At 43.7% G+C, this 11,010-nt stretch overlaps 1 long non-coding RNA gene across 1 annotated transcript; it reads left to right on the top strand.

The window, feature by feature from the left end:
• The first annotated feature begins 833 nt into the window (after positions 1 to 833).
• On the top strand, positions 834 to 10,504 carry LOC147728383 (uncharacterized). The gene is made up of 3 exons (XR_015309372.1): positions 834 to 951; positions 1,551 to 1,615; positions 9,816 to 10,504. It is a non-coding gene; the product is annotated as an uncharacterized LOC147728383 (long non-coding RNA).
• The last annotated feature ends 506 nt before the right edge of the window (positions 10,505 to 11,010 follow it).

Below are 11,010 nucleotides of genomic sequence, written 5' to 3'. Positions count from 1 at the left end.
TCATGGAACACATGAGCACTGTAAGGTGTAAGAAACAGGCGACACAACTGCTAAACCGAAGTTGCCTCACAGCACATTACCTTGAACTTAATCATCGACCTGAAGATGTGGCTTGGACCATATTAGAACAACCATTCATGCCACAACATATTTCTGACATATCCAAATTCCTTCTACTCAGGGAACAGAAGTGGGTGTTCAGGTTAAAAAGTGATACTGTGGGACTGAGTGATTCTATTCCCTGGTCTAGTCTATAGTAATACTACACAACGATTCTCACTCATTCTGGAGGGGTTGTGTCATATGGCAGCTGTTCTTGTCTGGAACATCTAGATCTAAAGATATAACTTTTGATGCACCATATGATAACACGTAGGGTGCTCTTTCTATCACTGTGATTGTTGCCAATATACATAATCCTCTGGCGTTCTTTGTATGTGTACTGCCACTGTTTATCTGACAGGTAGCTTCTAAAATATTATTAGGAGAGTTTTCAATGATAAACTACATGCCGCAATATTCTAGGCATTTTGGTAGTGGCACGCGTGGTCTCGCGAGACTACTCTCAAAATCGCGCTAGTTATGTAAGTTGAGGAGCGAGCTTGAGCAAGCAGTATGTAGTGTTGGGATAGTTCACTATCGCTACACACATCTTAAACCCTTTGCCCGGCAGCTTCTTAAATAATGAAAAATAAAAAATGAAAACTAACATGAGAGCACCTCCGATGACAAGGCGAGTAAGGAACTACATGTCCCATGATCCCTAGGCATTTGCTGTAGTTTTTCGCGTATTCCCGGGAGATCACGCCCGAAATCTCGCGTGACCTTCAGGATTACAACCAATCGAGAGTAAGCAGCCTCGGGTCCTGGGACACTTTAAAAACATCACGAATCCCCCCAATCGGTACCTCCCCAATGGCTTGGACGACCGCCTGAGGTACCGACGGTCAGGTAAGTGTATGCCTAATTTTAGTCATGCTGAACACCGGGCACAGCAATATCTAGGATCCTCATAGTGTTTTCCGTTTAATCATTGTTTTGTCTGATACCAGGGATCTGCATAATGGTGGTGTGGAGGTTATTCCTTGCACGCACATTAGTGTTTGGGCATATGAGTGTAATGATTAATCATGGCTATGCTTTTTCTGGTTCAAGCAACTTTGCAGTGATTGATAGGCGCTGCATGGTTTGCCCGTACTCTCATAACCAGGCAGGCACACATGTAGATGTACCATGGTTATTCTATGGGCATCTTTTGAGTGCCGAATAGGCATTTTATGAGTTACTGCCTAAATTCTAAACTATATGGCTTATGGAGAGCTAGCAAGTGCCTATGTACATTTATTATGGCACATTTTCGTGCTATGCTGACGTCACACATCACCACAATACCACACAGTGGTTGATGCATTGAACATAAAGAGAGATAGGTGTTCTGAGGGATGAGGGTTTTCAGTAGTTATGTGGGCACTGTGGCTGTGTTTTTTATGTTAAGAGGAGTCGATGCACCATACGAAGTTATGTTTGGTGTTTTTTTGTCTCCCCTCTAGAGCGGTGCCTCCTTCTCCCTGAGCTGTTGCCAGGTGGGGTGAGGTTATTCCTCCATACCCTTGAGGTAAGGCTCAATGGAGTGTGTTTAATTCACTGTTTGGAATTAATCTGATGGCTAATCATAGCCGCATAGATTTTCTAAAGACGATTAATACTGTGATCCAAGACTGCATTATGTACCTCTTATATCTCTTATAGATCTTTCCAAGAGGCAAGAGGAGTTTTGATTGTGAGAAAACATACTCACAGCGTATCCTTTATGTTTGTTATTTAAGTTCACATCACTAAATTTTGCATTGCAGTAGCATTGTATATCTAAGAGGTCCTGATGAAAGCACTAGGTTTATTTCTACCTGTTTGTGCTAAAACATGTTGACCAATTCTTATGAATGGACGGTTACCTATTGAATCCGGCCTTCTTGCACTGTTTTTAATGCTTGTTCGGATCAGACACTAATAAAGTTATAGTCTGATTCCGCTTCAATTTTATTCTCACATCACATTTTTTGCACTGCACCCTTTTCCCATACACTCTTTACATTACAATTGCTCGCATCTGTACTAACTAAAACTTTGAAAACATCCTTGGGCTCCTCCATCACTAAGGTGGAGTGTTAGCCCTAACAAAGGAGACCCAGATGATGAAGCATGTCACCGGGACCGGTGAGTGATGGGAATCCATACAAATTTTGCGTATTTTTAGGTCAGTCTTGGTAGTTGTCCGTTATTCTTTGTTCTTTTGTCTTTAGACCGCAGGGTATTCTTTGTGTGTTTTGGGTCTTGTCTTGCCCCAGATGTCCTGCGAGAGGCACGTCATGAGCCAGACCCATTAGGAAGTTCCTGAAGCGCTCGGGTACCACCAGCACACGGGCTGCACCGGGCTCAGCGAACTTAGGCTCACTATATAACAACTCATCTTCCCAGTAAATTAGATGATCCTTGGACTCTCCACCTGCTGCCTGGTCTGCAGCCTGTTGTCGCACACCAATGAGAGAAGGGCACTCCTTCTGCACCTTGCAGAATTCCTCCCTGGAGGGGCCACCTTCTTGCTGCCTTATGGGTCAGCTCCGGTAGGTCCCCCAGTTTGGCCACCTGTTTCCCTGTAGGTTCCAGGGCATCCCCCTCAGGTTCTGCTCCTTCCTGGAACATGGGAGCGGCTGGGGCTGGTTTCCCACACACGCCTTTTTTCTTCTTGGCAGTCTCCTGGGCCACTGTTTAAGGCTCCAGGTCTGCTCAATCACTCCTACTGGCTGCCATAGCCCGCATGGTCACACAGACCCACGCAGGCACACCCAACATCTCCAGATGAGCCTGGTGTTCCACCTCCTTCCGTGGGGAAACTCTCCAGATCATTACCTAGCAGAAAGTCTACAGGCAGGGCTTGACTTACAACAACCTCCAAAAGACCTGAGACCCCCCTCCACTCAAAAGGAACCCGTGCTACTTTGCAGAGGCGCACTGACTGTCAGCTGCAATTACTGGGCGGAGTACATTGGGAATGACCTGCTCTTCAGACACCCACTGACACCTCATGGATGTCACCATGGCAACTGTGTCTCTCAGAGCCTCCGCCCTCTTCCCATTGATGGTCACCCACTGCCCGCATTTCTTAGTGTTCTGGGGCAGAGGTGTGTCCTGGACCATCTCTTGGTCTCCTAACGAGACAAGGGTCATTACTGCTAGTCCCTCCTCCCCACTGGAAATCAAATCCCCTCCCAAAGCTACACTCGCTAAACCCGGGGTGGGAGCACCAGTGGGTGCTGGATTTTTCTTCGGACACCTAGAGGAAAAGTGGCCCACCTCGCTGCAGTGATAGCAGGTAGGGTGACCCCAGTTGTCCCTGTTGTCCCGCCTGCCCTTAGGGGGGCAGGTTGGCTTAGGTTTGGGGGTTGGGACTCCTTTCCCTGGGAACTGTTTTGGGGCACTTGAGAGAACTCCTTTTGGTTACCCTTATCCCCCCCTCCTCTGCTGGGGACCCTGCCCACCCTTGGCTGTGGTACCCACAATTCCTCTGTGGACCCTGATACTTGTCCAGCGGTCCGCCGCCTTAGCGAGCTCAATGGGGTCTGTCAGCTTGCTGTCTAAAAGATTCTGGCGCAGCTCTGGAACACATAGACTACTCAAGTGCATCCAACTAATTAAATGCAACAACCCCTTATAATAAGTCACTTTGCTGCCCTTCATCCAACCTTCCAGTGCACGCGAATACAGATTCGCACACTCCATCCAAGTCTCAGACTCTTTCTTTCTGGAGTTCCTAAACTGCAGTCTGTACTGCTCTGGAATAAGTCCATACCTGAGACATAGGGCCTCCTTCATATTGGGATAGGTCATGGTACCTGCTAATTCTAAGGGCTCTAGAGCACTCCTCCCAGAAGCCTCAAAATGTTTCCCCAGGCCCGCCCCCAATGCTGTTCAGGCACACCATTCATTCTCAATACAATCTCATACGAGGTAAACCAGGCATAGATATCTTCACTCCTATTGTAATTCTGTACCAAATCCTTGGGAATATATACTTTACCCCCCTGCGCTGGCTGTGCACTGCCACCATTTGAACTGGAATCAACCTGCTTGGCCTTAATCTCCAGTTCTCTTAGGCTCAATTCATGAGCCAAAAGCAATTTCTTTTGTTCTAGGGCATGAGCATTCTTGCTCTCCTCTGCCTCTGCCTCTTTCTCCATTTTCATCTTCATAAGCTCCAACTCATGATTCCTCACTCTTTGATTCTCCTCTAACTCTTCTGGAGTGAAACCCCTATTGGAATGGTTGCTGCCAGGCCTTGAGCCTGGTCTGCTCACAGGCAGATCTTGGGGTTGAAAAACATTCATTCCACTTGCATCATTTCCTTCTTGTGCCTCCCAGTGAGCCTTCAAGATTCTCTGCAGCTCCTCCTTCCGGTAGCCACTTTTGGTGGGGCAATCAAACTTTTTGCAGAATTGTCTAAGCTCCTCAACTTTGTAGGAACCCAAATCCTCAATGCAAAACTCAAATTCTGCCTCCACACTTGGTGCCTTCCCATTCAGAGACATTATCCTTTGATGAGTTAAAATAGAATCAAACACCAAAATGTAGTATGCGTGGCGTAGTGGTCTGCACTCACTAGTGATGTACACCAATCACTGTGGGATCTAGTACAAATACAAGTTCAAAATTCTTCCGCTGCCACCAATGTTAGAACTGGGGGTCTCTAGTTGGCAGAGGTAGGTACCACTGTCCAAATAGGGACCCTTGCTCCTTGTCAGAGTAAGAAGGATACACTCTTTAGATAACCCCTGCTCATCCCCTTGGTAGCTTGGCACGAGCAGACAGGCTTATCAAAGGCAATGTGTAAAGTATTTGTACCAACACTCACAATAACACAGTGAAAACACCACAAACTGACTCCACAACAGTTTAGAAAAATAGAAGAATTTAATCTAAACTAGACAAGACCAAAATGACAAAGATCCAACATACACAGTGCAAGATTATGGATTCAAAAGAGTTCTTAAGGTTGCGTTAAAATAATACACAGTTGCGTGAAAATAGTTCACAGTTGCGTCACGTTTAGCCAAAAGTACCTTTAGATGCAACAAAGTTCCAAAACAGAAACTGGTGCGGTGGAAAACAAGCAATGCGTCACTCCTGAGACCCTGGGGAGGCGATGTGACAGCCCCGCTGGACGAAGCGGGCGTGTTGAGAGGAATCTGGTCTGTATGGGGAGGGAGGCGATACCTTGTATGGATTCCGGTGCCTAGGTTCCGTAGGGAGCGTCTCGCAAAGGCACGATGCGACGATCTTCGGGACGGCGATGATCTCATGTACGGTGGCGATGCGCGGCGCAGCGTCGATCTTCTCCTCTCGCGGCCCCTCGATGCGATGGCTCTGCAACAATACTCACAGGGACGTGATGAGGTCCGAAAGCAAGAGGTGCGGCGATCTCACCCAGCGAGGAATGGGTCTGCGACGATACTCGCAGCAATGGTACTTTTCCTGCACCGGAGTGATGCGTTCCGCAAGCGAAGGATGCGCCGGTTCTTGCAGCGGCAACAGGTGCTGCGACGATCTCGATCTTCGCGGTGGCGGGATGCACTCCGCAAGCGAGCGATGCATGACAATTTGCACATAGTCTTAGTTTATTGTTCTCCAGCTTTCCAAACAGCAGGCCACAACTTCCAGATGCCCCTCAGTCAGATTCAGCACTCAGGAAGGGCAGAACTCTCTCAGCAGAGTTCAGGGAAAGCTGGGGGTGAAGTCCTTTTGTTCCTGGGACCTCTTAACAGGAGGCCAGCTTACAACAGGCCCTTGGAGATCTCTTCAAGCAAGGGGACAAAGCAACAACAAAGTCCTTCCCCTCTCCTTGGCAGCAAAGCAACTGCAGGTCAGTCCAGCAAAGCAACAGCAGGACAGTCTTCCTGCTTTCTCCTTGACAGAGGTTCCTTCTTGATTCCAGGATGATCTAATTTTCTGTAGCCTGGGGTCCTATACTTATGCCCCTAAAAGTCTTTGTTCCCTTTGTGCAGGAGGGCTCTGAGCCTGGTCTGAACCAGTTCTGGGTGTTCCTTGAGCACTTTGTTTTCCTGGCTTTCCTTTCAGAGAGAGGGGCAGGGTCGTCAGCCGCCCAACAGGGGATGGAGCCAGCAGTGTGGAAGGCAGGCACAGCCCTATTCAGGCCCAGGTGCTATCCCCTTCCACCACTCTAGATGCAGATGGAGCTATTCAGCCCAGGGATGACCCACTCAGCCTCTGGGAGCCACCCAGCCCCTGTCACTCACAAACCAGACAGTCAATTCACAAACAGGTCAAGGCACACAGAAAGGCCAGACAAGAGAACAACCACTTCTAAAAGTGCTGTTCTCAAACACAGGATTTAAAAACAACCTTTCCTAAAAGATGTGTTATTAAATTCTGAGTTCAGGGATACCAGACTTTTATGTCCTATCTTACTCCTATGGGAAGATATGCTGGTAGCCACTGTATCTAGCATTCCCCATGATAGCCTATGGGCAAGATAGCCTTACAATAGTGAAAAACGAAAATGGCTGTGATTCACTACCAGAGCATGTCACCTGCACTAGTACATACTCTACCTTTCACATAAACTGCACCCTGCCCAAGGGGGTACCTTGGGCCTTCCATAGGGGTGACCAATGTGCACAGAAAGGGAGGGTTAGGCCTGGTCAGTGGGGACATCGACCAGGAGGACAAGGCAGTTCACAGACTGCACACAGACACTGCAGTGGCAGACATGAGACACCATTTTAGGACTACTCATGTGGGTGGCACAATCAGTGCTGCAGGCCCACTAGTAGCATTTGAATCACCAGCCATGGCACTCTCAGTGCACTTTACTAGGACTTCTTAGTAAAACAAATATGCCAATCATGGATAACCAATTATATTAACAATTTATACAGGGAGCACTTGCACTTCGACCCTGATCAGCAGTGGCAAAGTGCCCAAAGCATCTAAACCAGCAAAAACAAAATCCAGCACAGCATCAGAAATACAGCAGGTAGAGGCAAAAAGATAGGGGGACACCACACCAAGGATGCCAGGTCTAACAAAAACAGATAGAAGCAAGGCCAAATAAAAGAACCTGTGAACCAGGTGAGGAGAACGTCAAAGAGAAGACCAGAGCAAAGTAATGAGGTCTCAAGTGAAACAGAACAAGAAGAGTCAGGAGAAGAATTAATATGAAAACCAACGAGAGTAAGAATTCCAAGCAAGTAATATACAATGCACCTGAATAGACAAGTCATCTTGGAAGAAATTGAAAGCTCAGATCCAAGCAAAGAGACAGTGAAAAAGTTAATGAAAGGAAACTGAGACAGCCTTAAAAAGAACTGTGAAAAGTTAAGGTGCAACTTGTCAGACAAAACGAAGTAGAAGACTCAGAAAAACCCAAAGAAAGAAATAAAATAACGGGGTAAAGAAGAAATCCTTGAAGTGTAGGATTACACAGCTATTTTTAGAATTCTTTTTTTAGGAAATTAGAGTTCATAAGTTTAGATAGATTTAAAAAATCTTTTTTTTTAGAATATAAAATGGATGAAGCAGAAGTGACTGAACATCCAAAATCTAGTCTAAAACGTAGATATATTAAAGCCTGCTTATATAGTGTCTTTCTATTAACACTTATGCGGATATTACTAATTGTCATTGTACCTATTTTCACGGTAACTTATAATGGAAACAATACGAACGATGTAACAAGTGAAAAAGCGTGTGATGTCACTAATGAAACCCCTAATACTAATATAGGACAAATGGACAGAAGCATTCTCCATCATGATAAATCAATTAGTGATTTCTCGTTAAATGTCTTTACTTAATTGCTGTATAAATATATTGACACGATGAATGTGAGTGATTGTTATGTGGGCATGCTATTACCTTCGTCTGTCTCAGAGAGGGCGACTTATCAACACCTACCTTTAACATATATTGTGTCTTGCAGTGTCTTAACAAGCCTCTTCTGCGTGAAGGGGAAGCTCGGGTATCATTATTCCAATATAGATTTAGTATTTTCAGAGATATCTGTTATAAAAGAACTGAACAAGGTTTTAAGTAGCAAAGATGCACGTTATATGGGAGATTTTTTCCATATTACTAAAACTTTAGATATAGAATATGCTTATAAAAATAATCTAACATGTAGTTTGCGGGTAGAAGAAAAGGTGTTTATAGAGATGGTAGAAAATAGAAGAGAACATTTCCAAAGTAAAGCTGCTGAACAGAAGTCACAGGTACCACCATGGGCTTTCAGAGAAGGAAATTATGAGAAAGGCGAGACATACGCTGCAATGTCCCTGGACTGGCATCAAAAGGGAAAAATATGTTTGCTTAGAATGAAAACTAACTATAACAATTATTTCATTCGTACTAGTGAATGTGATCATACTTTCCAAATTACTAGAGATTGGGGGTTTAAGGGTGGAAGTGATCCTGTGTTCCCAGGAGTCTATTATGTGTGTGGTAAGAAAGCCTACTACAGGTTGCCCACACATTAGTGTGGTAGTTGTTATTTTGCAATCGTCTTTCCAAAAGTCGACCACGTAGACGGAACCAGAAATAGTATCAATGAAGTAAAACAAGGACTAACACGTAACAAGAGAGCACGTTTCTCAGAAATAGTAGCTGATATTTTTGGTGCACTGATACCCTCAGGTAATAGTAGGTGATATTTTTGGTGCACTGATACCCTCAGTTAGAGTGATTCTGAATTCACACAAAATTCGAAAATTGTGCACTGTGGTTGATCGGTTATCAACAGATACTGCTGGTGGGTTTTTGATGATTGACACAGAAATGGTTGCAATCAGATCAATGGTTTTGTAAAATCGACTTGCCCTTGATATCTTATTGGCAAAAGAGGGTGGAGTCTGTGGCATGTTGAAAATCCAACACTTCTGTACTTATATCTCTGATAAGAGTAAAGGAATTGAGGGATATATAAAGAATATTAGGACATTACATGAATACTTAACCCAACTGAAAGTTGACGGTGTTTATCAGAGACTAGGTAAGAGTTTCTCCTCTGTAGGTAAATGGTTTTCTACCTTTGTAAGTAGCTTATAAGGAAGAATAATAATGACACTTATTTCTGTAGCTATAGTAGTCTTAATAATAGAAACAACATATAAATGTTGTAAGTGGAAGAGTGGAAGAAAAGAAGCGACAGAATCAAAGAATCAAAGAAAAGCAAGAAAGAAAAAAAGAGATGATAGAATTAAAAGATATTAAAGAAGAATACTATGATATGATGAAAGACTTCTACCAAAGTGCCATAGAAAGAGAGAATACTGAGTTTTAGATAAAAGAAGATGGAACTCGGTATGGTAGGTATTTTATGATGGCTTCTGTAAGCCATCAGAGGGGGGATTGATGGAGCAGGATTTCACCAAAAGAAACCTGCTCGGATTGACACCCCATAATATGTACTAACAGTAAATAGAAATAGAAAACTAACATGCACCTTACACGAACATGAGGGAAAACTGCTTTGCGCATGCATGCACTAACATGAGATAATACATGAAAGGACTAAAACCGTAATTACATTGTGCTTTGAAAGAAACGAGAAACAATGTCTGACTAGACCGCATATGCTTTTTGTAGTTTTGCATTCTGAATCTTGCTTTGAAATAATAAATAATGCCGCTTTTGCTAAAAGCTATGCTAGGAAATACATAAATAAGGGATAGTGCTAAGGTGGGAGGTGAACAGTGAAAAGTGCATTTCTATATAATTAATGAATGCTTATGTTCTATTTACCATAGTGAGCCAAATGATCTTCCATGTTTTCTTAAGTTGGCCGGATAAAGGAGGGGCAGGATAATTGAGTGAAATTGATCTGTCAAAGGGACACAGAAGCGCTGAGCACAGCAGAAGACGCACTGAGGTTGAAGGTCAATGTGCTGTTCACCTGCCAAAGGATGTGACTGACTGTGGGACTAAAGACTCCTTCTGCGCATGTTGTTGAAGAATATGTGCAAACATGTTTAAATATATCATGTAATACATTTTGTGAATGTGATGTAATGGGAAGGGAACTAAAACAATAGTCAATTGAAGTCATAAATGGGAACCTGATGGTGTGACACACCACCTCCAAAATCCACCTATCATCTGTTGTATTTTGGGAAATGTTTCAACTGATGTGGGACGGACATGTAGGTTTTAGGGTATAACTGGGGTGCCTTTATGGGGTGTGGTTAAGCTCGGTAGGAGAGAGGCTGCAAGAAAGAGGGGAGATGCTTCGCTGTCTGTTGGTTTGCAGAGAGGCCTTGCTGTTAGTGGCCTGTCCTGTTGCTGTCCTTGAAATCTTTGTTCCCTGTCTCTATTTCAGGGGACCCCACCACCATTTTGGCCACGGTGGTGGTTTTCCACAGATCCTTTGTATTATTTTTCTGACTCAGACTTTGCATAATTATTTTGCAAATGTATTTTTGGTCAGAAACTTATGTCTATCCACTCTGTCCTAAATATATTGTTTTCACATCAATTTTTGCTGAAACTGATGTCTCTTAATCTATCCACTCCTTCTTGTATCGTTAATTGTATGAGTTTAATATTATTTACATCTGCTAATGTTATTCTCTCTTGTGGATTTCATTGTTTGCATTTGTAACCGTATGCAATGAGCAATTCAAATCAATTTTTTCAGATAAACTTTATTAACCTTACCGAGAGTCTGTGATTATTAAGCTGACTGAATAGTTAGTTAGATAGTATTATCATTACCATCAACTATTCAACTTATCGGTTCATCGACCAAGTTCAAGGAAAGTTGATGTATATGTTAGATACATATATATTGAGATTTCACACATGAATCTGTGAAGAAAAGAATTTAACGTCTTATAAACTTGACCCCAGCGCATCAAGGATTTGGGTGAAGGGGAATGAGCCATTGTGATGTTATTGAGTATTGATCCCTGATCAGGTATTGGTTTGCGCTGGATCACAGACATC

Source organism: Lissotriton vulgaris, chromosome 3_1 (assembly GCF_964263255.1).
Source record: "Lissotriton vulgaris chromosome 3_1, aLisVul1.2, whole genome shotgun sequence".
NCBI lineage: Eukaryota > Metazoa > Chordata > Amphibia > Caudata > Salamandridae > Lissotriton > Lissotriton vulgaris.
The sequence above is the reverse complement of the archived record's forward strand: the minus strand, read 5'-3'. Positions and strand labels throughout refer to the sequence as shown.